The 17222-nt window shown below is 46.0% G+C and overlaps 1 protein-coding gene across 1 annotated transcript in view; it reads left to right on the forward strand.

Moving 5' to 3' along the window:
* Nucleotides 1–4329: 4329 nt before the first annotated feature.
* LOC140721378 (NACHT, LRR and PYD domains-containing protein 3-like) overlaps nt 4330–17222 on the forward strand; it is a 55375-nt gene continuing 42482 nt past the window's right edge. Inside the window, exon 1 of the mRNA XM_073036222.1 lies at nt 4330–4349. The gene's annotated coding sequence lies outside the window, so the exon portion shown is untranslated. The remainder of the gene's footprint in view (nt 4350–17222) is intronic.

A 17222-nucleotide genomic window follows, 5' to 3' on the forward strand; every position in this document is an offset into this window, starting at 1 on the left:
AGACGGGCCCTCACCTAACTCGAATTTGAATATGGGTGAGATTTGGTGCTGATTTATGCGATTTCTCTGTTTCCAACAACAGGTTGTCACTGACAAGGCAGTTTGGGGTAACCTGGAGAGAGAGACTGTCAATATTCCTTCTGAGCTGTGCCGGTGTGCGGCTGCGCTCTAGGTAAAATGCTCGCGTCACGGAGCCTTTGTTGTAGCGCAGATGGATTAAAATGCAGCTGGAAAAAAGTTCATGAAATCTGAGAGTTTTTCTTTGTTGCACTATAACTTATCACATCCTTCTATTAATAGATAAAGACAAAATTATATTTTTTGTCAGTCCATTCTAAATATTCATAGATGCGCATTACAAAAAGGAACATATCAGAGATGCAGTGCTTTTTTAGGCCGTGTGAGGAAAAGTATGTATAGCTCAGGAAGGTCGAATCAAACAGAGCCCTCGAGAATGTGTGTGGGTCCTTAATGAGTAACTTGCATCAGTATTTACCAAGGAGAAAGACACGGAGGATAGGGAGATCAGTGCGGAGAGTACTAGTATGCTCGGGCATTTTGAAGTAAAAGAGTAGACAGTGTTGGGTCTATTAAAGTGCATTAAGGCGTATAAATCTCCAGGCCCTGACGGGATATACCATAACTTACAGAGAGCGCCAAGTGAAGAGATTGCTGGGGCCTTGACCAATATACTTGTGTCCTACCTAGCCACAAATAAACTCTGGGAGAACTGGCTATTACCTCATGTTGATGCATCATTCATGACATGATCTATGGAATAATCCTAATGAGCATTGAAACTGCAGAGATACAGTCGGCTATGAACCAAGTGCTGATAAATGGGACCAGTGTAGACAGTGAGTGGATGGTCAGAACAGGTATGGCCGGCCAAAGGCCTGTTTCCGTGCTGTGTGACCCTCCACTCCGGACATGCCAGATTAATGATGGTGGCACCACAAGGCATTGATTTCAAAACTCCACACTCCTCTCCAACCTGAAATAAACCAGACTGCACCCCTTTGTCACCACTGCGAAAATCTGTTTCTGTCAAGGTAACATACAGATTGGGCACGTCAGCTAAACAACTGGCAACCGATGAAGTTCCTGTGTCTTCTTCCATTAATGTTGCTTCCTTACAGCAAAACCAACCCTCTCACTGTGTCAGAATCAGTGATTAAATCAGACCCCAAACACTGTGCTTTCACCCCTGCACGTTATAACTGGAACCATCTCACTGAGGGTCTGATGCTGACACAACCCCTGCCCTCTGCACACGTGATCACATCTCTCCTACTTCTGACATTTCAAATACCCTCAGAACGGTTTTCTGATTCAGTCTGAATGTTATGGTACACTCAGCTCGTTTTCAGACCTGACAAAACATGTCTTCCCACTGCCTCTTCCACCTCTTTCCTCCACCTCCAGGGAAGCTGCATTTCCATAAGACCTCCTGCCAATCAGGCACCGATTTATCCATGCTGGAATCTTTCCTGTAACACCATGGGCTCGTAGCTTGCTAAGCAGCCTCGAGTGTGGCACCTTGTCACAGGCCTTTCGAAAATCCAAGTACCCAACATCAACGTATTCACCTCTCTCTATCCTGCTTGTTATTTCTTCAAATAAAAATAGCCGAATATCCTGCTACTAATTCAACATGCCAGCAACAACCTCCGACAAATAAGAGACCCCGTGAATTTAATGTTTCGAGTGTTTCCATCATTCACTGATGAAAAAGGGTTGATATATGTGTAAAGTAAATGCGATGTCAGGCAAAATCACCAACGGGAAATAGTCTAAATTTCATATGATGGCGCAGTGATCCTGCGATTTGTTTCCAGTAAGTGAACAATAGACTGAAGGAGAAGGACGTCCATATATTTGCTGTCGACTTTGACCGGTAGTTATCTCTGGGAGATGGTAATCTCAGCACAGCCCCTCCCCAATTGCCCATTACCCTAATGTTACAACTGTGGACAACTGTTAAAGATGGCTTTTAAAAGGACCAACTTAAAATCAGTGCAGGTCCAGTCTACGGGGGCACAGTTAAATCTGGAGAAAGGGAATGTCTGCTGATCAAAAAAGAACATTATTCCAAATGCATAATATTCCATCAGAGTGGAGAGCGCCTTTACTTCTGCTGTCTCTGTGCAATAAACCCACAGCGATCTTTGCCCTGAGCTGTCGCTGGAGTTTATAATCTGACAATAAACTGGTCCCAAGGTGAATAATAAATCCAAGCGACGGCACAAACCGAATGGAACCAGGATGCAGGTTATGACTCCTCTCTGGAGGTGGTAAAATTTCGCGCACTGAAGTATTAATTCTGATTCGGACCACAAGTTAGAAAGACTCAATTAAGCAAGGTGAGTCTTTGTGTGGTTTAACCCAAACGTTGTGGAACAGGTTGTGGCGTTACATGCTGAATAGGGTGAAGATCAGGTTTATGAGCGTGTTATCAACTGAACATTGCTCAGGGTGTGTTCACTTACTGTTAGTGTCCATAAAATTCAGATGCTTGGATTCCCAGAAACCAGACGCAGGTGTTCTGCATCAGGTAGGAACATGGACTGTAGTCGGCAGTGTTATGGAGCTTTAATAAGCCCACTTGTAACGGCAGTATTTCTAATATTTCTACCATATCAAAAAAAATGGAGGGTTATGGGGTAGTGTGGGTTTAGTACTTTTTTAAGGATTACATAAGTCGGCACAGCATGGAGGGCTGAAGGTCCTGTACTGTGCTGTGGTGGTGGTGTTCTTTCGTTCTATCAATATTATCATTGAAATCGCGCGGCTTTATGGAACTGGGTGCTCGATTATTCTGTATATGTTGTATTTCATAGGGATGATGAGGTACGTCTGGCAGTGATATTCATATTAACAGATATTGTGGTAATTCTCACTGGCTGTAGATAAAAATAGCAAAGTTTACACTCATTGGGCACTTTACTATGAACCTAATAATGCGGCCACTGAGTGCATGTCCGGGGGGCTTCTGCTGCGATTGTCCGTCCGCTTCAACGCTGACCTCTGCACTGTATTCGCTGGCATTTGACTAAGACGGGGAGTTGATTGCATTTGCTGTTATTTAGGAGGTGAGGAGATTTTCTTCCACTGGTGTTTAGATCCTTTGAGTTGAGCCCTTGCTGGGGATATTGAATATCACGCGGAGTCTAGACAGGAATGCGCAGAACACGTTTGCTACTGTAGGGGAATATGAAACATGTGAAGATAGATGGTTATTTTTTCTGAGGTGGAATTAGTGCATCTTTGGAATTCGCTTCCTCAAAGAGAAAGAGAAGCAGAAATTTCTTTCAATGTTCTTAATTCCGCAGAATAAAGTTTATTGACAGACAAGGGAGTGAAGTGTTGCAGCCATTCACAGGGATGTGTCACTGAGATCACAGTCCAGCTGTGTGATCATAGAGACTGGCGGAACAGGACTGAGGGGGTGAATGTCAATTGACCAGTAGCACATCTGGCAAATAAGAGACCAGGTGTATTTAACGTTTGATATTTTGACTTCGATCTCAGACGAGGAACGGTAGATGTCTTTGTAAAATAATTGCAATGCCAAATAGGCCAGCGGGACATGGTCATAATTTCATCTGATTCTACGTTGACATGGTAACTTGTTTCCAGTCAGTGAATAATAAACTGAAGGGGAAGGGCGTTCTTATCTCGCTGTTGACTTTGACCGGTTGTTATCTCTGGGAGATGGTTATCTCGGCACAGTTGCTCCACAATCGGCCCATTACTGTAATGGTCCAACTGCGGACTTCTGTTAAAATGGTTCTTTCTGAACAGGCTGACCTTCAAGTCAGCTCCAGGTAGCCGGGGCGGACTCAGGGAATGCCCAGTGTTCAAAAGGAAACAAAATATAAAAGACTCCAAATGCATAATATTTTACAAGAGTTCACAGCGCCCTTCCTTCTGCTGTCTCTGTGCAATAAACCCACAGCGATCTTTGCCCTGAGCTGTCGCTGGAGTTTATAATCTGACAATAAACTGGTCACAAGGTGAACAATAAATCAAAGGGACGACACCAACAGAACCGAACCAGGATGCGGGCTGTGCTCCCTCCCTGGAGCAGATCAGATTTTCCAGAGTAAGGTAAGCATTGCATCGCGCACTAAAGTCGTACTTTTGACTCGAACCACATGTTAGAAACGAGTTTGTGCGTTTTTCACTACAAGCGTTGTGGAGCAAGGTCTGGCGTTATATGCTGAATAGAGTGAAGTTCAGGTTTAGGAGCGTGTTATCTACTGAACATTGCTCAGGGTGTGTTCCCTTACAGTTAGGGCCTCAGATGCTCGGATTCACTGAAACCAGACTCAGCAGTTCAGCACCAGGTAAGAACAGGGACTGTACTGGCTTGTATTATCTTTGGATGAGGCTTTTCATTCCAGGACGAAGGAGATGTCTTCCTTTTTTAAACAAAGAGGCTTCCCTTCTTCCACCATCAACTCTGCTCTCAAACGCATCTCTCCCATTTCCCGCACATCTGCCCTCACCCCATCCACCCGCCACCCCACTCGGGATAGGGTTCCCCTTGTCCTCACCTATCACCCCAGCAGCCTCCAGGTTCAACGTATAAATCTCCGTAACTTCCGCCAACTCCAACAGGATCCCACTACCAAGCACATCTTTCCCTCCCCTCCCCCTTTCTGCTTTCAGCAGTGATCGCTCCCTACGCGAGTCCCTTGTCCATTCGTGTCCCCCCCCTCCCCCGCATCCCTTCCCACCGATTTCCCTCCTGGCACTTATCCTTGTAAGTGGAACAAGTGCTACACCATCCCTTACACTTCCTTCCTCACCAGCATTCAGGGCCCCAGACAGTCATTCCAGGTGAGGCAACACTTCACCTGTGAGTCGGCTGGTGTGGTATACTGCGTCCGGTGCTCCCGGTGTGGCCTTTTAGATATTGGTGAGACCCGACGCAGACTGGGAGACCGTTTCACTGAACACCTACGCTCGGTCCGCCAGAAAAAGCAGGATCACCCAGGGGCCACACATTTTAATTCCACGTCCCATTCCCATTCTGATATGTTTTACCATGGCCTTCTCTACTATCAAGATGAAGCCACACTCAGGTTGGAGGAACAGCACCTTATATACAGGCTGGGTAGCCTCCAACCTGATGGCATGAAGATTGACTTCTCTAACTTCCGTTAATGCCCCTCCTCCCCTTCTCACCCCATCCCTGACATATTTAGTTGTTTGTTTTTTTTCTCTCTCTCTCTCTGCCTATCACTCTGCCTGTTCTCCATGTCCCTCTGGTGCTCCCCTCCCCCTGTCTTTCTCCCCAGGCCTCCCATCCCATGATCCTTTCCCTTCTCCAGCTCTGTATGCCTTTTACCAATCACCTTTCTGGCTCTCAGCTTCATCCCACCCCCTCCGGTCTTCTCCTATCATTTCCCATTTCCCCCTCCCCCTCCTACTTTCAAATCTCTTAGTATCTTTCCTTTTAGTTAGTCCTGACGAAGGGTCTCGGCCCTAAACGTCGGCAGTGCTTCTCCTTATAGATGCTGCCTGGCCTGCTGCGTTCCACCAGCATTTTGTGTGTGTTGCTTGAATTTCCAGCATCTGCACATTCCCTCGTGTTGGCTTGTGTTATGGTGTTTCAATAAGCCCACCTGTCACGGCAATTATTTCTAGTTTTACTACCTTATCAATACTATCAGTTGCTGTTCCAGGGGGTGCTCAAACAGGTGAAGTTAGGTGAGGTTATTCTTAAGAGGTGGAACTGTTTTCAAAGGAAATGAGAAGTAGAGTTTTTTTCAATGTTTTAAATTCCGCAGGGCACAGATTCTGGTCAGGCAAGGGAGGGAATTGTTGCATGCAGTCGCAGGGATGTGTCACTGATTTCACAGTCCAGTTGTGATCATAGAGAATGGCGGAACAGGATGACGGAGTGAATGTCCGGTTACTAATTCCATATGCTATGTGGTGGAACTAGTCTGTATTTAGAATTCTCTTCCTCAAAGGAAACGAGAAGTAGGGATTATTTTCAATGAGTTTAATTTCACAGCGGAGAGATTCTTGACAGACAAGAGAGTGAATTGGTCTAGGCGGTCGCAGGGATGTGTCACGGATTTCACAGTCCAGCTGTGATCATAGAGAATGGTGGAACAGGACTGAGGGGTCGAATGCCCTGTTCCTAATTCAACATACCCGCAGCGCAATCTGACAAATAAGATACGCAGTGAAATTAATGTTTTTTTTTCCATCTTTCTTTGACGAGGAACAGTACAAGTTCTTGTAAAACAAGTGCGATGATGGTTGATGTCTGTGTGAAATAAATAGTTTGCCAGGCAAATTCGCCAGTGGGATATGATCATACTGAAGGAGAAGGGTGTCGTTATCATGCTGTCGTATTTGTCCGGTTGTTGTAGAACATAGAACATAGAATAGTACAGCACATTACAGGCCCTTCAACCCACAATGTTGTGCCGACCCTCAAACCCGGCCTCCCATATAACCCCCCACCTTAAATTCCTCCATATACCTGTCTAGTAGTCCCTTAAACTTCACCAGTGTATCTGCCTCTACCACTGACTCAGGCAGTGCATTCCACGCACCAACCAGTCTCTGAGTGAAATACCTTCCTCTAATATACCCCTTGAACTTCCCTTCCCTTACCTTAAACCCATGTCCTCTTGTACTGAGCAGTGGTGCCCTGGGGAAGAGGCGCTGGCTGTCCACTCTGTCTATTCCTCTTAATATCTTGTACACCTCTAACATGTTTCCTCTCATCCTCCTTCTCTCCAAAGAGTAAACCCTAGCTCCCTTAATCTCTGATCATAATCCATACTCTCTAAACCAGGCAGCATCCTGGTAAATCTCCTTTGTACCCTTTCCAATGCTTCCACATCCTTCCTATAGTGAGGCGACCAGAACTGGACACTGTACTCCAAGTGTGGTCTAACCAGAGTTTTATAGAGCCGCATCATTACATCGCGACTCATAAACTTTATCCCTCGACTTATGAAAGTTAACATCCCATAAGCTTTCTTAACTACCCGATCTATCTGTGAGGCAACATTCAGGGATCTGTGGACATGTACCCCCAGATCCCTCTGCTCCTCCATACTACCAAGTATCCTGACATTTACTTTGTACTCCACCTTGGAGTTTGTCCTTCCAAAGTGTACCACCTCACACTTCTTCGGTTTGAACTCCATCTGCCACTTCTCAGCCCACTTCTGCATTCGATCAATGTCTCTCTGCAATCTTCGACAATACTCTACACTATCTACAACACCACCAACCTTTGGGTCATCTGCAAACTTGCCAACCCACCCTTCTACACCCACATACAGGTCGTAAATAAATATCATGAAAAGTAGAGTTACCAAAACAGATCCTTATGGGACACCACTAGGCACAACCCTCCACTCTGAATGTACTCCCTCCACCACGACACTCTGCCTTCTGCAGGCAAGCCAATTCTGAACCCACCTGGCCAAACTTGCCTGGATCCCATGCCTTCTGACTTTCTGAATAAGCCTACCATGTGGAACCTTGTCAAATGCCTTAATAAAATTCATCTTTGGAGAAGGAAGGAGGAGGATCCGAATGGGAGTGCGGCGGGAGCCATCTTGAATTTTCCTTATTCTCATCGGAGTTAAGAGAGGTGGGGCTGCTCAGGCGTGTGAAGCCGGGCAGTGAAGCGGGGAGGATTTAAAAAGGACACAGCCTTATGCAGCGGGCAGTGTCATTTTGCGGGCAGCGGAGTGAGGCGGGAGCAGAGAGAAGGCTAAAGGGCTTGGGCTCAACGGGCTTAGGTGGAAGCGGGCGAGGCAAGGTAGGTTTAGGTTTCAGTTTTTCCTGTTATTTGCGGAAAGGGGAAGTATGAGTGTGAGGGCAGCTTGTTGTTCTCCTGGACTTTCACATCTGGGCAAGGTGCGCCCAGCTGCAGCTCCTAAGGGACCGTGTTAGGGAACTGGAGATGCAGCTCGATGACCTTCGTCTGGTCATGGAGACTGAGGAGTTGATAAAGAGGAGTTACAGGTAGGTGGTCACACCGGGGCCACGGGAGGCAGACAGGTGGGTCATGGTTAGGAGGAGGAGGGGGAAGAGTCAGGTACTAGAGAGCACCCCAGTGGCTATACCCCTTGACTATAAGTACTCCTGTTTGAGTACTGTTGGGGGGGGGGGGCGGGAACAGCCTACCTGGGGGAAGCCACAGTGGCCGTGCCTCCAGCACAGAGTCCGGCCCTGAAGCTCAGAAGGGTAGGGAAAGGAAGAGGAAGGCAGTAGTAATAGGGGATTCGATAGTTAGGGGGTCAGATAGGCAATTCTGTGGATGCGATCAGGAGACCCGGATGGTAGTTTGCCTCCCTGGTGCCAGGGTTTCTGGATGTTACTGATCACGTTCAAGATATCCTGAAGTGGGAAGATGAGGAGCCAGAGGTCGTGGTTCATATAGGTACCAATGACATAGGTAGGAAAAGGGAAGAGGTCCTGAAAGGAGAATACAGGGAGTTAGGAAGTCAGTTGAGAAGAAGGACCACAAAGGTAGTAATCTCAGGTTTACTCCCTGTGCCACGCGACAGTGAGAGTAGGAATGGAATGAGGTGGAGGATAAATGCATGGATGAGGGATTGGAGCAGGGGGCAGGGATTCAAGTTTCTGGATCATTGGAACCTCTTTTGGGGCAGGTGTGACCTGTACAAAAAGGACGGGTTACACTTGAATCCTATGGGGACCAATATCCTGGCGGGAAGATTTGCTAAGGCTACTGGGGAGACTTTAAACTAGAATGGTTGGGGGGTGGGAATCAATTTGAAGAGACTAGGAGAGAGGAGGTTAGTTCACAAATAGACAAAAATAGTAGACAATGTGTGAGGGAGGATAGGCAGGTGATAGAGAAGGGGAGCGCTCAGACCGAAGATGTAGGGGAGAAGTAGGAAAAAGATAATAAAGTTGATTGCATTGTTAGGGATAAACAAGAGCGTAAGAGGTGGAGAGTTTCTTAAATTCTTTGATTTTAATGCTAGGAGCATTGTAAGAAAGGTGGATGAGCTTAGAGCATGGATTGATGCCTGGAAATATGATGTTGTAGCTATTAGTGAAACATGGTTGCAGGAAGGGTGTGATTTCTGTAACTAAATATTCCTGGATTTCTTTGCTTCAGGTGTGATAGAATCGGAGGGGCAAGAGGAGGTGTTGCATTGCTTGTCCGAGAAAATATTACAGCGGTGTTTTGGCAGGATAGATTAGAGGGCTCATCTAGGGAGACTATTTGGGTGGAATTGAGGAATGGGAAATGTGTAGTAATACTTATAGGGGTGTATTATAGACCACCTAATGGGAAACGAGAATTGGAGGAGCAAATCTGTAAAGAGGTAGTAGATAATTGTAGCAAGCACAAGGTTGTGATTGTGGGAGATTTTAATTTTCCACACATAGACGGGGAAGCCCATTCTGTAAAAGGGCTGGATAGTTTGGAGTTTGTAAAATGTGTGCAGGATAGTTTTTGGCAGCAATACATAGAGGCACCAACCAGAGAAGGTGCTGTGTTGGATCTCCTGTTAGGGAATGAGATAGGTCAGGTGACGGACGTATGTGTTGGGGAGCACTTCGGGTCTAGTGATCACAATACCATCAGTTTCAATATAATTATAGAGAAGGATAAGACTGGACCCAGGGTTGATATTTTTGATTGGAGAAAGTCTAACTTTGAGGAGGTGCGAAAAAAACTTAGAAGGAGTGGATTGGGACAATTTGTTTTATGGGAAGGATGTAATAGAGAAATGGAGGTAATTTAAAGGTGAAATTTTGAAGGTACAGAATCTTTATGTTCCTGTTAGCTTGAAAGGAAAGGTTAAAAGATTGTGAGCGCCATGGTTTTCAAGGGATATTGGAAACTTGGTTCATAAAAAGAGAGAGATCCAAAATTAATATAGGCAGCATGGAGTAACTGAGGTGCTCAAGGAATATAAAGAAAGTAAAAAGAATCTTAAGAAATAAATTAGAAAAGCTAGAAGAAAATACGAGTTTGCTTTGGCAAGTAAGGTGAAAATAAATCCGAAGTGTTTCTACAGTTATATTAATAGCAAAAGGATAGTGAGGGATAAAAGTAGTCCCTTAGAGAATCAGAGTGGACAGCTATGTGTGGAGCCGAAAGAGATGGGGGAGATTTTGAACAATTTCTTTTCTTTGGTATTCACTAGGGAGAAGAATATTGAATTGTGTAAGGTAAGGGAAACAAGTTGGGAAGTTATAGAAATTATGACGATTAAAGAGGAGAATGTACTGGCACATTTAAGGAATATAAAAGTGGATAAATCTCCGGATCCTGACAGGATAGTCCCTAGGACCTTGAGGGAAGTTGGTGTAGAAATAGCAGGGGCTCTGACAGAAATATTTCAAATGTGATTAGAAACGGGGATGGTGCCAGAGGATTGGTTTATTGCTCATGTGGTTCCATTGTTTAAAAAGGGTTCTAAGAGTAAACCTAGCAATTATAGGCCTATCAGTTTGACATCAGTGGTGGGTAAATTAATGGAAAGTATTCTTAGAGATGGTATGTATAATTATCTGGATAGACAGGGTCTGATTAGCAATAGTCAGCATGGATTTGAGCGTGGAAGGTCATGTTTGACAAATCTTTTTGAATTTTTTGAAGAGTTTACGAGGAAAGTTGACGAGGGTAAAGCAGCGAATGTTGTCTATATGGACTTCAGTAAGGCTTTTGACAACGTTCCGCACGTTGGAATGTTCAATCGCTAGGTATTAATATTGAAGTAGTAAAATGGATTCAACAGTGGCTACATGGGAAATGCCAGAGAGTAGTGGTGGATGACTGTTTGTCCGGTTGAAGGCCGATGACTAGTGGTGTGCCTCAGGGATCTGTACTGGGTCCAATGTTGTTTGTCATATACATTAATGATCTGGATGATGGGGTGGTAAATTGGATTAGTAAGTATGCAGATGATACTAAGGTAGGTGGCGTTGTGGATAATGAAGTAGGTTTTAAAAGTTTGCAGAGAGATTAAAGAGGTGGAAGTACTGGCGCTTTTAAGAAATTTAAAAGTGGATAAATCTCCGGGTCCTGACCGGATATTCCCCAGGACCTTGAGGGAAGTTTGTGTAGAGATAGCAGGAGCTCTGACAGAGATCTTTCAGATGTCATTAGAAACAGGGATTGTGCCGGAGGATTGGCGTATTGCTCATGTGGTTCCATTGTTTAAAAAGGGTTCTAGAAGTAAGCCTGGCAATTATAGACCTGTCAGTTTGACATCAGTGGTGGGTAAATTAATGGAAAGTATTCTTAGAGATAGTATTTATAATTATCTGGATAGACAGGATCTGATTAGGAGTAGCCAGCATGGATTTGTGCGTGGAAGGTCATGTTTGACAAACCTTATTGAATTTTTTGAAGTAGTTACGAGGAATGTTGACGAGGGTAAGGCAGTGGATGTAGTCTATATGGACTTCAGCAAGGCCTTTGACAAAGTTCCACATGGAAGGTTAGTTAAGAAGGTTCAGTCGTTAGGTATTAATGCTGGAGTAATAAAATGGATTCAACAGTGGCTAGATGGGAGATGCCAGAGAGTAGTGGTGGATAATTGTTTATCGGGATGGAGGCCGGTGACTAGCGGGGTGCCTCAGGGATCTGTTTTGGGCCCAATGTTGTTTGTAATATACATAAATGATCTGGATGATGGGGTGGTAAATTGGATTAGTAAGTATGCTGATGATACTAAGGTAGGAGGTGTTGTGGACAATGAGGTGGGTTTTCAAAGCTTGCAGGGAGATTTATGCCGGTTAGAAGAATGGGCTGAACGTTGGCAGATGGAGTTTAATGCTGAGAAGTGTGAGGTTCTACATTTTGGCAGGAATAATCCAAATAGAACATACAGGGCAAATGGTAGGGCATTGAGGAATGCAGTGGAACAGAGAGATCTAGGAATAACAGTGCATAGTTCCCTGAAGGTGGAGTCTCATGTAGATAGGGTGGTGAAGAAGGCTTTTGGAACGCTGGCCTTTATAAATCAGAGCATTGAGTACAGAAGTTGGGATGTAATGTTAAAATTGTACAAGGCATTGGTAAGGCCAAATTTGGAATATTGTGTACAGTTCTGGTCACCGAATTATAGGAAAGATATTAATAAATTAGAGAGAGTGCAGAGACGATTTACTAGGATGTTACCTGGGTTTCAGCACTTAAGTTACAGAGAAAGGTTGAACAAGTTAGGTCTCTATTCATTGGAGCGTAGAAGGTTGAGGGGGGATTTGATCGAGGTATTTAAAATGTTGAGAGGGATAGATAGAGTTGACGTGAATAGGCTGTTTCCATTGAGAGTAGGGGAGATTCAAACGAGAGGACATGATTTGAGAGTTAGGGGGCAAAAGTTTAAGGGAAACACGAGGGGGTATTTCTTTACTCAGAGAGTGATAGCTGTGTGGAATGAGCTTCCTGTAGAAGTAGTAGAGGCCAGTTCAGTTGTGTCATTTAAGGTAAAATTGGATAGGTATATGGATAGGAAAGGAGTGGAGGGTTATGGGCTGAGTGCGGGTAGGTGGGACTAGGTGAGATTAAGAGTTCAGCACGGACTAGGAGGGCCGGAATGGCCTGTTTCCGTGCTGTGATTGTTATATGGTTATATGGTTATATTTAGACCAGTTAGAAGAGTGGGCTGAATGATGGCAGATGGAGTTTAATGCTGATAAGTGTGAGGTGCTACATTTTGGTAGAGATAATCCAAATAGGACATACATGGTAAATGGTAGGCCATTGAAGAATGCAGTAGAACAGAGTGGTCAAGGAATAATGGTGCATAGTTCCCTGAAGGTGGAATCTCATGTGGATAGGGTGGTGAAGAAAGCTTTTGGTATGTTGGCCTTTATAAATCAGAGCATTGAGTGTAAAAGTTGGGATGTAATGATAAAGTTGTACAAAGCATTGGTAAGGCTGAATTTGGAGTATTGTGTACAGTTCCGGTCACCGAAGTATAGGGAAGATATAAACAAAATAGAGAGAGTACAGAGAAGATTTACTAGAATGTTACCTGGGTTTCAGCACCTAAGAGACATGGAAAGGCTGAACAAGTTATGTCTTTATTCATTGGAGCATAGAAAGTTGAGGGGGAACTTGATGGAGGTATTTAAAATAATGAGGGGGATAGATCCAGTTGACGTGGATAGGCTTTTTCCATTGAGTGTAGGGGAGATTCAAACAAGAGGACGTGATTTGAGAGTTAGGGGGCAAAAGTTTAAGGGTAACACGATGGAGAACTTCTTTATTCTGAGAATGGTAGTGTTGTGGAACGCGCTTCCAGTAGAAGTGGTAGAGGCAGGATCGGTATTGTCATTTAAAGTAAAATTGGATAGGTACATGGAGGTTTATGGACAGGAAAGGAATGGAGTGTTATGGGCTGAGTGCGGGCCACTGGGACTAGGTGAGAGTAAGCGTCGGCACGCCCTAGAAGGGCCAAGATGGCCTGTTTCTGTGCTGTAATTGTTATATGGTTATAAAATAGAGTTTATAATGGAAGACTCAGACTCCAGGTGTGTCCATTTCTGCTGGTTCTTCTTAACCGGCTCAAAGTTCGTTTTAACAACTACATCTCGCCATCTCCTTCTCTAACCCGTCTTCGCGAAGACCCTCACTTCCTCTCCCGAACACACTCTTCTGCATGACGCCCTCCCTCCCCTCCTCCGACCTGACCCTCACTATCTCTGCCACCCGCTAAAGAATTCGACTTCCCTGCCCTCTTTGGCGCCCCTTGTCCTTCCTGATCGGGACCGTGCCTGCCTGCCGGCGAGAGATGCGGTGCCCCGGTGGGGATGCGGTTACGTGGACGGCATACAGCCAGCCCTCTTTCCAGTCTGCAGTCGGATTTAGATTGGAGCTGGAGCCCAGTGCAGACTAGAGCCGGTCTGGACTGGAAGTGTGTAGGGAGAATCTGGCCGGTGTCTCCGTCGTTTGTACCTTGAAGTACCCGTGTTCCCCCGCCACCCACCAGGTCCCTTCTACTTCCTATTCAATGCAGTGATTCAACAGTGCCTATCCACATCCGGACACAAAACGCCCCCGAGCTCCTGCCTCTGTCCCAGGCGGTAAGGGTGCTGAAGGCGTGGGAGCAACCCGAGCTTGTGTACCGCGGGGCCTCGCTTGCGAGGCGTTTCAAGTCCAGAGGTCCTGAGGCCGAAGAGGCTGTGAGAAGGTGAGGGAAGTTTGGAGATTTACCTCACGTCCGTGATCCATGGGGGAGAGCCGGCCTGGTGGGTGGGTGATCAGAACACCTGGCACTCATGTGTTTGGCGATGCTCCTGGGCTCGAGGATTCCGTGTCCTGGAAGTCAAAGGAAGGCTTGAGTGAAAACATGGGAACGCGGGGTTGGGCCACTAGGGGGAGCTACAGGATGGAGGGATGGGGCGGGGGAGCTCGATTTGTCATTCTAACTATTTATGGAACAACATTAACCTAACACTTGTGAGAAATACAGTAAAATTCGTATTTTAGTGTGCTTCACTCTGTACTGGCACCCACCTTTCATAAATGTGGACACACACTAATCCCAGAGGCCTGTGCCAGTACAAAACTAATGCCACCATCTCGCTGTCTCCCCAGCCTCATGTCACCGCAAACTAACCCCACTGCCCCATTAAGACCCAGCTTATTCCCCACAGCCCTGTGTCAGTCCATAATCTAATCCCGCTGCCCCGCTCTCTGCCCACACAATTTTGTCCGTTCCCAAATGAATCCTGTTACCGCGATCTCTCCCTACGAATCTATGTCAGTCCCCGAACTAACCACACTACCCGCTCCCAACAGGCCCGAAGATTCCAAATTAATGTATTGGCTAAATGGAATTATGATGTTTTAGGCTGGAATCTCAGAACTAAAACTGGGAATGGATGCACCCTGGAAAATGCACAACGGAAATGAGAAGTTATTTTAGACAGCACTTGCATAGGGTTCTGGATAGGTGAAGGAGCCATGTTTGACACAGATGTGGATCATCAGGTCAAGAGAAAGAAAGGAGCTGACCAGGTTTAGAAAGCTAGGATCGGACACGCTGTAGAGTTACAAGGCAGCCAGGGGCGAACTGAAGAATGGAATTAGGGAACTTGAAACCTCCACAGAAGGCCTACAGCAGGATTAATGAAAACCCCGCGACATTCTGGATGTGTGTGAAGAAGAGGATGACGAGAGTGAGAGTAGGACCGGTCAGGGATAGTGATGAAACACACGGCTGGAGCTGGTGGAGGTGGGACAGGTCCTTAATGAGGACTTCACTTCAATTTTCACCAGTGAGAGCGATCCTGACGTTTGTGAGGACAGGTTTAAATGGGCTTCTGTGCAACGATGGGACGAGTATTTAAAAAAAAAAGTGGATGTACAGGAACTTTTGAAAAACATTCGGATAGATAAGTCCTCTTGTGAAGTTGCGAGAATCCCAGGTTACTGTGGGAAGTGGAGGAAGAGATTGCTGCGCCCTTGGCGATTTCTTTGCGTTATCACTGCGGGTCGTGTAGTATCAGGGGATTGGAAATGGAAATATCTCTTTGCTCCGGAAAGGGAGTAAAGATAGCCTTGTAAATTATAGCCCAGTGAATCCTACTTCAGTGATGGGCAAATTATTGGAGAACATTCTTCGAAACTGAATTTGCGAGGTTTGGAAAACCCTGATTTCGGAGAGGCAGAATGGCTTTGGGAGAAGCAGGTCAAAGATCACTGTTGTGATGGAAAATAACTGTTTCTTTCAGTCTCAACAGTAGAGGCCTGGACACACACAGTTTTAATAATAAGGAATTTATTTACAAGGGGAAGTCGGGTCAACACAAGCAACTATAATATTCTAACAAAAAACGTTTAGGGTTAACACGTGCGGGGAAGGTCGGGTCGGCTGTACAATACACAGAAAGAGGTGTGGGGACTGGGTACAGTTACACATACAAAGAACAAGGGAAAAGCACTACAACAGCTCTCCCACTTGACCTTGGATAGCCGCGGCTCCCTTACCAGGACAAACGATAGACCTTCCCAAACATAAATCAATGCACTTACCTCCAATGAGGTGGTCTGTAAGACAGACCGAGCCAGGCACATGTCTCACCTTTTATAGCATGGGGCTGGGCGAGATAATCCAATTAAGGTGACCAATAATTTAGGTGTGCATTGATTAGTTGGGAGGGACCAAATGTTGATTGGCGTGTGGTGTGTCCTCCGACCAGCCAGATGGCAGTGCATCTGTCACGTGGCCGGTATCTCTGGATACACTCCAACCCTCGGAAGACACACCACATAGCCAACACACATAAGAGGGTGAAACAAAATCACATACCAGAAACAACTATTTTTAAGCAGCTAAGTAATTGCAGAGACACTCTTAATCATCTGGCATGCACAACATAATATAAAAATGGCTATGATTACAAGAATGAGTGCAATTGTCCAGTGAATGACAGTTGCCCACCACCTCTCTAGGGACCCAAATGGCCACCAGTTGCCCCATGAGTTGTTGTGCTGGAGGAGCTGGTCCCTTAATTTTTGAATTGTAGCCACCGAATCCCAAATGTGAGCGGCGAAGTGAGTGATGATGCTCGACTCATCAGGGATAAAGGTACAGCATTCCTTACCAACCACTGCACACGTTCCACCATCAGCAGCGAGTAGGTAGTCCAGAGCCATTCAGTTCTGCAGGGCGACCATCCTGACAGCTGTCAGTTATGCCGCCGTTCGGGTGAGGGCATCCTCCGTGTGTTGCAGTGCCACTGCCGTCTCGTTGGCCAGCGTCCCGAGCACAGTGGTCATCTGGATCACCTCTCGGGACAATAACTGGGAAAGGCTATCATCCAGAACCTCTCTGCCTCTGTAATGGCCCTCTTGTCCCGGTGGCCACTGTACGCCGGGTGCTCCCCAAGGTCATTCAGGGGGTGGATGAAGGGCACCACATATGCTGAAAAGCAGTAGCCGTACCAGCTCATGGGGAGCCACGGGTAGGCGCGGAGAGTGGCTCGGTGTGGGCATGGTCTGGCCTGGCGGTCTGGGGGCTGTGGGCGCCCCCTGCATTGGGTCTGGCGGTCTTTTTGTAACTAGTCTTCCCCCTGCAATGCTCCTTCCACAGGGCATACAGGTTGTGGGTGGGAATGCCATCTATATTGTTACGATCCACCCCTGCACACAGCAGGTCCGTGTACAGCTGCCTACATGAATATCTGAGAGGGATAGTGTCTAGGGCCCTTGTCTTGGTCTTGCGGACCTGCAT

This window comes from Hemitrygon akajei, unplaced genomic scaffold (assembly GCF_048418815.1).
Source record: "Hemitrygon akajei unplaced genomic scaffold, sHemAka1.3 Scf000054, whole genome shotgun sequence".
Lineage (NCBI taxonomy): Eukaryota > Metazoa > Chordata > Chondrichthyes > Myliobatiformes > Dasyatidae > Hemitrygon > Hemitrygon akajei.